Below are 12,579 nucleotides of genomic sequence, written 5' to 3'. Positions count from 1 at the left end.
GAAGGGGTCAGCGTCAGGGAAGGACGTGTGAGAACAGAAGCGGGATCAGAGAGAGAGGTTGAAATTCGCCGCCGCTGATTGTGCAGATGGAAGAAGGGCCTAGGAGCTGAGGGATGCAGGTAGTTTCGAAAAGCTGGAAAAGGCAAGGAAATGGATTCTCCCCTGAAGCTTCCAGAGGGAATGTGGTGCTGCTAACACTTTGATATTGGCCTTTGAAACCCATTCTGGACTTCTGATGGCTACAACTGTAAGGTAATGAGTTTGTGATGTTTTAAGCCACTCAGTATGTAGTAGTTTGTTGCAGCAACCACAAGAAACGCCCAATAAAGAGCTCAACATTGTGAGGTTTGGGGGGAAAGTAGTGCAGTGGTTTACATTTTGGGGGTCATAGCTTCTTTAAGATACTTAATAAATGTGGATCTAATGTTATCAAAAGTGTTAAAATTGTATTTTCTAAAATTTCTCCTGAGCATATTTTTCTAATATTAGGCCTGGAAAATCTTTCCTATTTTTCCAAGCAGATACAATCTAGGAACATGGCCAGAGAGGGTAAGAAAATGCACAGAGAAAGTAAGAAGTAAGTTTCATTCATTATTTCGCCAACGCTTTCCCTGAGCCTAGGGAAAACCAGCTCCAAGAAGTTGGGAGAAAATAATGGTCTAGGAGATAAGAATGCAATTGGAGGCAAAACTCATAGTGGGGAGGATGGGGAAAAAAGAGGGAAGAGAATTTCAGGCACAGTAGAGAGAGGGAATCCTCAGAAAGACCCTCTGGGGCTGCCATGTGATGGGGAGCCTGATGGAGTAGTCCATCAGAAGCTGGCTACTTCTTGCCCAGGCAGCAGTGACTTCTGAGCTGTGTCATTCCCATACAGTTCAAGAGAGTGAGGACTCCCACTGGGTCTCCTTTGCTCCATTAGCTCTCCTTTGGAAGAAACAATGACTAAAGAATCAATGACTCAAGAATCATAGACACAGAGAACATACTGGTGGTTGACAGAGGCAGGACATTGGGGTTGACTGAAATGGATGAAGGGGGTCTAAAGTGTAAACTGCGGTTATAAAATAAATGTCATGGGGATGTAATGTACAGCATGGTGACTATAATTAATAATACTGTATTGTATATCTGAAAGTTGCTAGGAGAGTAGATTTTCTTTGAATGAGTAACAAATAGAATAGGTTTATTAGCAACTTAATATTTAATTTGGATGTGGAGGCTGAACAGGTTTTCTTTTTGGAATTTACATATTTTTAACTTTTATTTTAATTTAAAACATTTTTTCGTTTTATTTAAACTCAATTTGCCAACATAAAGTATAACACCCAGTGCTCATCTCATCGTCCTCCTTAATGCCCATCACCCAGTTAGTTACCCTATCCTCTCATCCACCTCCCCTTCTGCAACCCTTTGTTTCTCAGAGTTAGGAGTCTCTCATGGTTTGTCTTCCTCTCTAATTTTTCCCCACTCAGTTCCCCCACCCACCTCCTTTATGGTCCCTTTCACTATTTCTTATATTCCACACAAGAAAAAGTGTGTAACTATATATGGTAATGGATGTTAACTGGGCTTATTGTGGTGATTATGTGCAATCTGTACAAATATTAAATCAGTATGTTGTACAGCTGAAACTAATATAATGTTATATGTCAATTATATCTCAATAAATAAAAGAATCAAGTTAATGGGGCAAAGTGAAACTAATTTGCAATTTCACTACTGTATGTAGCAAGGGGCAGAACACAAAAATACAGATTAATTCAAAATATGAGTATGTGATACATTTTTTTTGGATAAAACCCCAGAGGGTAATCATGAAGTCTCTGAGATTCTCCAAATGGCTACAAGAGAAAAGAGGGACAGCTTTGGGACCTCCCTAGACCACTCTTCAAGTTCTACTTGTGCTGTTACAGGAGTCCACATTCCCATCCAGACTTTTGGGAGATGTGACACCCAAGGAGGGCATGAACAGTTGGGGGGTGGGTGAGGTAGGGGCATGAGGAAAGAGGAGGAAAGTTCAAATGGACAAAAGCCAAAATGAACTATCAAGAGACCCATGGTGTGTGTGATGGGGATGAGACAAGAGAAAGCAGAGGCAACAAGAGAAGGTTGAAAATGAAACAGAGTGCAGTGTTCTGAATACATGCTGATTCCTTGCTTTATGCATTCATTCATTTAGTAAACAGTAACTACCAGGCACTTGCTAAGAACCAGGCATTGTTCTAGGACACAGTTCTAAATAAAGCCCCCAATTTTCTGCCCTTGAGAAGGTGCATTCCTATGTACATCTCTTAGATAAGCATGTAAGGGGAGAAGCTTTGGGAATCTCATGGCTTTCTTATCTTGTCTCCACAAGAATCCAGTGGTGCAGAGTCCCTAATCCGGGAGTTTTACAAATTATGATGGATTTCATAATGGAAATAACCAGTAAAAAAATGCAAGCAAGATGCAAATATGGAGCAAATGAAAGGAATCATTTGAGGGTGTGTCATCTGAACACCATTGTATTGGCTCCTCAGTCCCCTGAGGAGGCCAACTGTTTCCGGGGACCCCAGACTATGCAGGCTCCTCATACACAGTTACAATTTTATCTTCACTAGTCCCACATCCTCAACACACACACTCCTACAATCGGTTAGTCTGTTCCCAGCTCTAAACCAAACTTGGGACATCCCTAGGCTGTCACCCTTGGGACTCTCTCCTCATTTCCTCATGGATCCAAACCAATGGTGAGGGTCAAGGTTGGGCTCTAGGTGCCCCTGCTCCATGTGGCCCAGATATGACACTCTAGCCCACATGGTCCTCTATCTGCTCACTCGCTGGACCCCTCATGACTCAGGTGCTCAGGGCTTAGACCTGAGGAGGGCATTCCCAAGGTCACTGTGCCATGACACACCTGATTCCCCTTCCACAATGGCTGAGCAACCTAATGACAGAAGCTGTGCAGTAGATCTATACAGATCCTCTATAAATAACTATTCCTTCCTATCTTCCACAAGGCAAGGCTCAGTGAAAAGAAAAATGGCAACAAGGCAGGGTTTCACAGAGCGTAAAATACAAGAGGGATGGGCTACGCAATCAGGCCACACAATGCAAGATTTAATCCAAACGAAGGTAAAGGTAAATTCATGCAGATTCATATATGAGTATAAAGCATAACACAGTGGTCAAGGCAAATAAGTGCAACACATGATAGGTACTATTGTCATTATTGATATAAAATTTTTAAAAAAGGTTTCAAATGTCTAGAACCCACTTAAGATAAACAACCATCTAAACTGTAGTCTTCTTTATCTGGCTTCAGATTACATCAGGATTTGGGGGATTCTGAGCTCAATTAACATACAGTGAATTCTTCCCCCCTTTTTCTGGCAAGAGAGTAGGAAGACACACTAAGAATCAGAGTGGTACAGAACTGTCTAGAAGTATAAAGAATATTAATGAAAAGAATATGTAAATTTAAAAAAAAATTAATGAAATGTTGAGTAATTTAAAAACAAAAAAAAAAAACACAGAAATGCCTGCATAGATATTTTTTAAAAACACACCGTGCTTGGTGATGTGAAAATAAATGGTTAGGAGGTGTATGATACAACTAACTTTAAAAATAAAACACCAAAAAAATTTCATTGGACTTTCTTGCTGTCATGTGTAGATGAATTTAAAAGGAAATGTAGCAATTAACAATAATTCTGATACACGCTGCACTCATAGGGGAATGTGGGTGATAGTTAAGATATTTATTGAACAGCCAGTAGCTAGTATGACATGGGTACCAATCTACCATCCAGAATGGGACTTTGGCCAACAAGGATGGATCCTAGCCCAACACAATCAGCATCATGTACCTGATGGTAATGCTACTTATCAGCCTCACCTTGTCCACTTCAAATTCATCTTGCCATCACCCAATAGGGTCACTGAAAGAATCAGTGTCCACCTGAGTCACCCACAGTGGAGGTGAATACAAGCATTCAGCTCTGACGGAACAGATCTCCATCAATCGGGGTGTCTTGGAAGTTGGAAGACTCTGGCAGAATTTTTACCTCGCTTTGCCAAGCTATGACGGACTTTCCAGGACTGAGTTTTAAAAAGAACCCATGATAATTTCATCCTCAGCTCCACAGAGAGCCCAGAAAAAGAATGACACGATGTTTCCATGATATAGTGGGAAAACGTTTGAAACCTACAACCAGAGTGAACCTTTAAAATTTGAAAACTTCGGTTCAAACACTAATGGGTATGTATGGGTAAAGTAAAGGTGATCACTCTTAAAATGAGGCAGAAGGGATGGGAAGATGAAAAGAGAATTTCTTTTTTTTTTTTTTAAAGGAAACTGTTTTTATTTTATTTTTTTTTATTTATGATAGTCGCACAGAGAGAGAGAGAGAGAGAGAGAGGCAGAGACACAGGCAGAGGGAGAAGCAGGCTCCATGCACCGGGAGCCCGACGTGGGATTCGATCCCGGGTCTCCAGGATCGCGCCCTGGGCCAAAGGCAGGCGCCAAACCGCTGCGCCACCCAGGGATCCCAAAAAGAGAATTTCTTTCAAGTCTTTACTGTGTTCTCTCAAGGAGACCACTTACTATTCCAATATAAAGTGGACTTTATATACTCTAGGAGCTATTCACTGTCTGATTGACAATCAGGATGATGATTAAGATTCTATGATACATAGTTTTAAAATTCCCAACCTTATATGTTAGTGTTCTTTCCATCGAGATACCTTCCTGGAATCAGGCACCTACAGTCCTGTTTTGGTGTTTAACTGGTCTTTTTTTGGTCAATGAGGACAGAAATGGCATTAAATGCATAATGAGTTCTTCCTGCAGACCTAAGAGGTCTGAGTTAGGAGAAAAGTATAGCAAACTTTAAAAGTAAAATAAATGAGCAAAACACGCACACCCATCCCATACCGTTGTCACCCTCTTTCATATGCCAGCTTGCCTTCTTCTCCACTAGTCTCCCTAATCTCCTTATCATCTCATCTCTCTCAAAATATCTGCATTCATTATATCACCGATACTTTAGTCCCAGGAGGTTTCAACACTCCTGTCTTTATGTGAGCTTTGAAGATTTTTCATTTTACAGCAAGAAAAAGAGAACCCAAATGCAAGAATAAAGGTTCTTTTAACACCTGACCAGAATCCAACATGGATCTCTATCTGCCTACACCTTGGCCCAGACAAAGAGAATGCTCATTTATCTACACTAGATATACTGGCAACGTATGAACTAGACTATTCTCCGTCACTCACCTACTTTGTTGGTGGATCGTCTGTCCCTCCTACCATGACTGTCCAAAGCCCTGCTCCCTCTCGGTTGAGCACTTCCAGTTCTTATAAACAGTAACGTTTCTTCCAGAGCCCAGCACCACAGCCCTGGGTGAGAGGCTGCTGTCCCTGCCCACGGTACAGACCTCAGTAAGCTGTATGGCTCAGACTTCCGAGGGGCCGAAATCTGGGACAGTTTCAAATTAATTATCTGAAATTTGAGTTAGGAATCCTCACACCTATCTCTATTTCATTTCTCCAAAACCCAGTAAGTTAAACCAAACATAACTTACTTAGAAGTTTCTTGAACGCAAGAGAAGAAGGGGCAAAACTCTTATAATTATTTCCGGGGGGGGGGGGGGACCTAGCATACACAATGTTTATTTCAAATCGTTTTGGGAAACTGTCTCATGTAATCATGTCTCTTTGCGGACTATTTAAAATACATATATTCTTTGCGGAAAGGGAGTAGTATGCACAGTTTATTATATTTCAAACCCCACCCTTCCAGTTCTAGAATTTGTAAACATACCACTCAGTCGGACCACACAATGAAGTAACCGGACAAAACTGAGAAGGATTCTTATGGGACTCTCATCCTCAAAGAATTAAAGCCACTTACTTTTTCTTAAGGAAATCACCTGTATAACTAACGCTGTGAAGAAAACACTTTGGCTCAGCTCCCAATTACGCGCGTCCTTTGTTTGCTGGCTTCATCTAAATCCTCAGTTCCACATTTGGATACTTTAGACTGCTTTCTCTTCAGGGAAGAAATTGCAAAGGCCCCAGGTCATAAAATGTTCCCAGCTTGAGTGTTTACCACCAGTAAAGACCATTGTGTTTTACCCAGGCTTCTGAATGAGGCTGTCACAGGCATGGATGAAAAGTAGTCCTCCCCCTGATAAGCCAATTTCTCCTCCCCTTGGAAATTAGTCACTGGGTAATCTTAGCTCAAACCAACCACAGGCTACCTCATGGGTGACTCAGGCCTTTAACAACTGCTTACACGGAAAACACACACCAACGAGCAAACTCTGGGAGGCCTAGGTAAATGGGCTAACAGGGAAGGAAAAACCACAAACTCGATTTGATTAAGGCAAACAGGATCATTCAAACGGACAACCAGCCACCACAAAGCCATCGGAAAACCCAGTGTGCTAATTACCGTATTGGACCACCGCTCAGCTTGAGTTCTGCTGCGAAAATCTAGATAGACCAGCAGCCCGCACACTCATCCCGCTGCCTAGCTTCTCAAGTCGGTGGATTGGCAAGTGAAGGAAACGTGAGCCTCCCCGCTCCCTGGTTTATACCACAGGAAAGAGAGCATAAAGATGATGAAGGCGGCTGTCTATTAATTAACCAGCTTGGCTTTACCGAGCTGAACTTTGGGTAGCAGCCGTTCACCAGGCCCGCGCAGCGCCACGCAAGCAGTAGCAGTAGCGATCCCTCTGGAAAACGTACCTGAAAGAGGAGGGAAAGGTAAGGAGGGCTAGCCAACGATGCCCCAAGAGAGGATTCGAGAAAGGAAGCCACAGCCCTTCTGCCCCACCCTCAACCAGGCGGAGGAGGAGAGAGGCCCGGGCAGTCTCCAGAGACCCCCCCCTTCGGCAACTGATGTCAATGCAGCTGCTCTGCGGCAGGGGAGCCAGCGGGCAAGAGAACGTATGTGTTCCCGACAAGAAGTGGCTTGTGCGCTGCTGAGCAGAGGACAGGTATCAACGCATTGCTAACAAAAGGTGAGCGAGGAAAAGCATTTCCTTAGCTTGCAGGTAGGCTCTGTGTGATCACCACCAGGCTTCCTGAGCCCCCAGGGACTCACCTGAGTGGAAGAGCCACCCAAGTGGCAATGCAGCAGCCAGGAGTTCAAGATGCTGGGCTGCAAGCCCCACTGGCCTCGTGCCACACCCGGCCACCACGCTCCGGGAAGCCTGCGCATTTTTCAAACATCTTAAGGTTTTTCGAGGCCTCATCTTGCTGACCCAAAGAATTCCATGACATCTCCCAGGTTCAAATCCAGTTGGCGCTGCAGGGTTTCTTGAAAAACTGTTTACTGTCGTCACCACACTTTGTGGTTATTAAGGGAGGGAGACAATGGCACACAGGACAGCGTCACCCTCTAAACTGTCTCATTAGAAATAATATTCGGATGAAGTGGTTGCAAGAGATGCCACCTAAGAGGTCAGAAAAGAGTAGAAGGAATGCGAAAACCCCTGCTTCGATTTTTAATCTAATCAGCGAGTTTGTTATTTCTCACTGGAGTCCGGGAAGCACACACTATCAGCCCCTGACGCATCTGGCACACATCTGGCACATTCTGTTTGTTGGGTCAAACACACGCTTTCCAGGAAGGGGGATGTCGGGGTTGGTCTTCCTTGTCTGATTGAGCCAGGCTCCCACCCCTACGACACCCCCAAAGACCCTGTTTCATGGCATGCAGACGTCCTAAGCAGCATGGCTCTTGTACTAATTTACCTGCTGTTATACCTGCAGGACTGATCCTGAGAATGAATGAATGTGTGCAGTCAGGGTCATTCCCCCCCCCCCCCCCCCCGAAAACAGACACACTGAGCTCTCACTGCTGTTTCACTAAGGCTTATGCTTTGAGCACACTCATCACACAAGTCCATGTCAGCTACAGCAGAGACAGGTGGCTTCCTCTGACCCTGGTGCCATGCAGGTCATGGGGTGCAAGGTGAGGGAAGGTCGGTTTGCCTCTCCCATCTCTTCCTCCCTGTCACATTCAGAGCAATTCCCTTTCGCTTTCTACATGCTTCAGGGCATGGTCTGGAGACTCCATGCATGGCTTCATCATTAGGGAGAGCTGTAATTCCCTGTCAGGAGTTTGAAAGCTGGCCCAATGCTGCGATGAATCAGGATGAGTTATACCTCTGGTAAGAAGCACACAGGTCATCCTTGGGGGGCTAGGCGGGGTTCGCTATCCTAAGGTCCTAGAATGTCAGCTGCGGAACTAGGTAGGCTAATTTCCTAAGCAATATGCTGGTGCCATACAGGACTCAGCTTCACCTGCCTGGCTCATGCCCTCCAGAGAACAGCTCATTCAGGCTAACTCACCAGGAAATCTGGCTCAGTCTGGGTGTGGCCAACCACTAAGTCCCCGCCCACTGAGTCCTTTCTGCATGACCTGCCTTCCTTGGCATGACCTGCCCTGGGATGCTGCAGCATTTGCTGATTTGTTCTTCCCATAGTGGTGTATTAAGTGTTCTACTATTGATTCTCCTTCTTCCTTTCATTAACTGGCACTATAAGCAAAGTGGAAGCAATTTATTTCTTTTGAGTCAGTATTAAAAAAGAACATGCTAGTAAATAGTCAGCATTACCTCAACAGGAAATCATTTTTATGCTCTGGTAAGGCTAACAGTCTTGTGAAATTTATTTCTATTTCCTCTCTCTCTCTCTCTCTCTCTCTCTCATTCATTTCTTTATTGGCTTTTTAAAAATTACATGTGATAAAAGGAAATTTGAGATGTGCTTATAAGCACGAAGACGGCATTGTGAAGGGAAGCAATTATGACGTTGGAAAAAATCTCAAGTTCATCTTGCTTACACTGTTAAAATTGGAAAGACGGTCGGTCATTTGTGAGGTTTTAGCGAAACTATTAATGTTTCATTTGATCATAAATGGAATGTCTCCCAGACACGAGACAGACAGACTGTTGCCAAAATTACTTAATTCTCAGGAAAGAGATGGTCCAGTCACTGGTTAGCTGACGGCTATATTTAAGATGAGAGTAATTCCCACAAATATTTTGACAGGGGCAACTCTGCTGAGCCCCTGGCAGACTTAACACTGTGCCCAATGGTGATTAAAGATCCCAGTCTGGAACACACTAAAGTAATGTTAAATAAATCATTTAACTCCCAAGCCACAGTCAGTAACTGTGTGGAGCTGTAGGACAGATAAAAGAAAAATGTGCTTCGCTCACCGATACTCAATCTTGTTCTGGGATACTCCTGTCTCATCCAGGCCAAGGACAACCTCCTTTTGTACCTAAAATAGTTACAGTTTGTAAAATGGTATCTTCTTTCTACCACTTGTAACAGATAGTGCAAATAACTCCTCGGGTCTCATCTCCATGTCCCTACGCATCCACTCAGTGCCTGTATGGACACTATTCTTTTTTTTTTTTTTTTTTTTGACACTATTCTTTTATACAGAACTCCCATTCTGGAGCTTCTAGATTTGTTGCTAGTGGTAAGTCATTTCTGTCACCCAAATAGAACTTTTCGGTGTCTTCGACTTTATTTTTCCTTTTATGACTGTTCTCTAAACTCCTATTTAGCTTGTCAACATGCACTCTGCAATGTATAATACTTATGCTTTGTTTATTGACAACAGTCCTTATTCTATAAAGGATTGTAAAAGAAATATATATTTTTTAAGATTTTATTTATTTATTCATGAGAGACACACAGAAAGAGGCAGAGACAAGGGCAGAGGGAGAAGCAGGCTTCCCTGCAGGGAGTCCGATGTGGGACTCGATCCCAGGACCCGGGGATCATGTCCTGAGCCAAAGGCAGACACTCAATCACTGAGCCACCCAGGTGCCCATTCATAGGGCTTTCATGATTTTATTTCATGGGCCTCAGAACCCAAGGGAAATGCATGGATCAGGGGTTCCTATTCCCATTTGATTGATTAGGAAATGGAAGTGTAAGGATTAGTTAAGCACTTTGCCCAAAGGAGCCTGGCTGGCTCAGTCAGTGGAACGTGGGAATCTTGATCTCGGGGTCATAAGTTCAAGCCCCATGATGGGTATAGAGACAACTTAAAAATAAGATCTTAAAAGAAAAGAAGAAAGAAAGAAACTTTGCCCAAAGACAAAGCAGAGAAGCTGCAAGAATGCTCATCTTCAGCCTTGCTACTGTGTTCACTGATTCTTCCTAAAGTGTGAAATCCAGTGTCCCCCAAAACATGGTGTACTGCTCTGAGAGGAGTCCTGCCCCCCGAGGCCTTCCCTGCAGGGACTACTGAGGCTTTCTCTGCTTAACCTCTGACCTTCAGCGTGCAGTGTGTGGTGAATTGAGAAGTTCCTCACCTGTTTCACTCTCTGATCCAGATTTTCACAGCAAAGGAAAAGAACAGTAGCCATCTCAGCTGGGCTTAGGAATGAACTATCCAGACACCCCCTTGATTACTATTATTATTGCCTCAAAATAAGTTATGTGTAGGGGCACCTGGGTGGCTCAGTCAGTTCAGCATCCAACTCTTGATTTTAGTGCAGATCACGATATTGGGGATCCATCCCTGAGTTGTCGAGATCTCTACTCAGCAGTGAGTCTACTTCTCTCCCTCTCCCTCTGCCTCTCCTCATGTGCGCGCTCTCTCTAATAAATAAATCTTTAAAAAGTGATACATATTCTGTATCACTAATAATCACTATACAGATATCACTACACCACTAGTTATAGATGTGTAAACATGTATATATACACATGCACACTCGTATACGTATACACACACATATAGTAGTCATACATGCCAGATTACTTATGGTACAAAATGTCTAGGCCTCATTTTTTTTTAAAGATTTTATGTATTTATTCATGAAAGACACAGAGAGAGGCAGAGACACAGGCAAGGGGAGAAGCAGGCTCACCGGAGGGAGCCTGATGTAGGACTTGATCACAGGACCCTGGGACCATGCTCTGAGCCAAAGGCAGATGCTCAACCAGTGAGCCACCCAGGCATCCCTGTAGGCCTCATTTGATTAACATTCTTTATCACTATGACTCCCATCCCAGTACTGAGTGCCATTCCTTGGACCACACCTCTCAGAGATGCATAAGTCACTGAATGAGGCTCTGTAATTCTATCACTGTACCTTATGCTCCTCTAACCTTTCATCAGGGAAACTGAGTCGATTATAAGTGAAAAAAGTTGATACAACACTACTACATAGCTACAGTATGGTCACATGACAACAGTGTAAGGATTTAAAAAAAAATATTTCAGTTTGACAATATAACACATTCTCACCATATCTCAACTTACACAGCACGGTGAGGACAATCTATGCAGGATTTTATGCTCTACAGCCACAGCTTAACGATAGATATTTTTCAGTGGAGAAAACGGTGGTAAACAAATTGATGAGTGGTAGATGCCAAGCTGGAAAACAAATGGTCTTTCATTCCTGGTCTGTCACTGTTGTGTCACATCCCAGGACTCCCGTGGCAGTGTCCGAGCAGTCCTAGTGTCCTACCACCGAATGTTCCCTGATAGGTGTTACCTCTTCAGGTCTACTCCATGTCCCTCAGCACCTCTCCTTCTTTCCTCATAGCTTTTCTGGAGTCAGCCCTGTGGATCCCGGTTACAATCATGGCCCTTCTCACAGCATCACCCCCCTGTCTGTTTTCATATCAATCAAAGGAGGACATGTGTTGGCTTTATTACAAAACAGAACAAACACACAACATAAGATGAGTTATGTCAGCAGAACCAGTTTTAAAAGGGGATTTTATAGGTAGCTTCTGATGAAAAGTTTTTTAGTTGTGCTGTTATTTTGACCTTCAGCTGAACGATATTAGCTAATGTGTCAAAAGGAGCAAGGATCATGTGAGGCTGAAGAGCCTCAGAGGATTACGCTGAAGGACAATAATTCACAAATCCACCAAGTTCAATCTTTCCTCAAAATAAACAAGCAATGCAGATCTGGATGGAAACAGCCCTTGTGCCAGTTCTTCGTGGGTTCAGAAGAGCCAATTGCTCTCCTCTCAGCAGCAACTCTCAAACCAAAAGAAGTTCTATGGGAATCCCAGGTGGATTGAGTGTGAGCTGAGAAACTTCTTTTGTGTAAGACTGAAAATGATGCCCTGTGTTGTACAGTTATATAGGCTCATCCATTTGCCCAGTTCTCATTAGTTATCAAAGAATCTAAAAGGTTTCAGGTTTATAAATGAAATGAATATACTTTTAAAAATGCATCTTTGGGGTACCTGGGTGGCTCAGTGGTTGAACACCTGCCTTTGGCTCAGGGCATGATCCCAGGGTTCTGGGATCAAGTCCCACATCGGGCTCCCTGCATGGAGCCTGCTTCTCCCTCTGCCTATGTCTCTGCCTCTCTCTGTGTCTCTCATCAATCAATAAATGAAATCTTAAAGAAAAAAAAATGCATCTGTTTTCAGGGAATCTGTGGCAAAGAACACAAGAGCATCTGCCAGTGTGGACCAAGTCAGTGGCCCCAAATGCCCCCCATTCGGGGTGTCTTCTGGTAGTCAATGGAGCATGTTGGAACTTGCACTCTGATTCAGCTGTGTAACACCAGGTTCACAATACATATAAACAA

The 12,579-nt window shown here is 43.5% G+C and overlaps 1 protein-coding gene across 24 annotated transcripts in view; it reads right to left on the bottom strand.

Moving 5' to 3' along the window:
* KIAA1217 (KIAA1217 ortholog) overlaps nt 1-12,579 on the bottom strand; it is a 464,836-nt gene that overhangs the window by 60,467 nt on the left and 391,790 nt on the right. Inside the window, exon 1 of one of the 24 annotated variants that reach the window (XM_041765794.1) lies at nt 6,438-6,565. The exons of 22 other annotated variants lie outside the window; for them this stretch is intronic. The gene's annotated coding sequence lies outside the window, so the exon portion shown is untranslated. Of the gene's footprint in view, nt 1-5,894; nt 6,197-6,437; nt 6,566-12,579 lie in introns of those variants that run through there. One more of the 24 variants, XM_041765795.1, reaches the window with a different exon arrangement.

The sequence above is a fragment of the Vulpes lagopus genome, chromosome 8, assembly GCF_018345385.1.
Source record: "Vulpes lagopus strain Blue_001 chromosome 8, ASM1834538v1, whole genome shotgun sequence".
In the NCBI taxonomy this organism is placed as follows: domain Eukaryota; kingdom Metazoa; phylum Chordata; class Mammalia; order Carnivora; family Canidae; genus Vulpes; species Vulpes lagopus.
The sequence above is the reverse complement of the archived record's forward strand: the minus strand, read 5'-3'. Positions and strand labels throughout refer to the sequence as shown.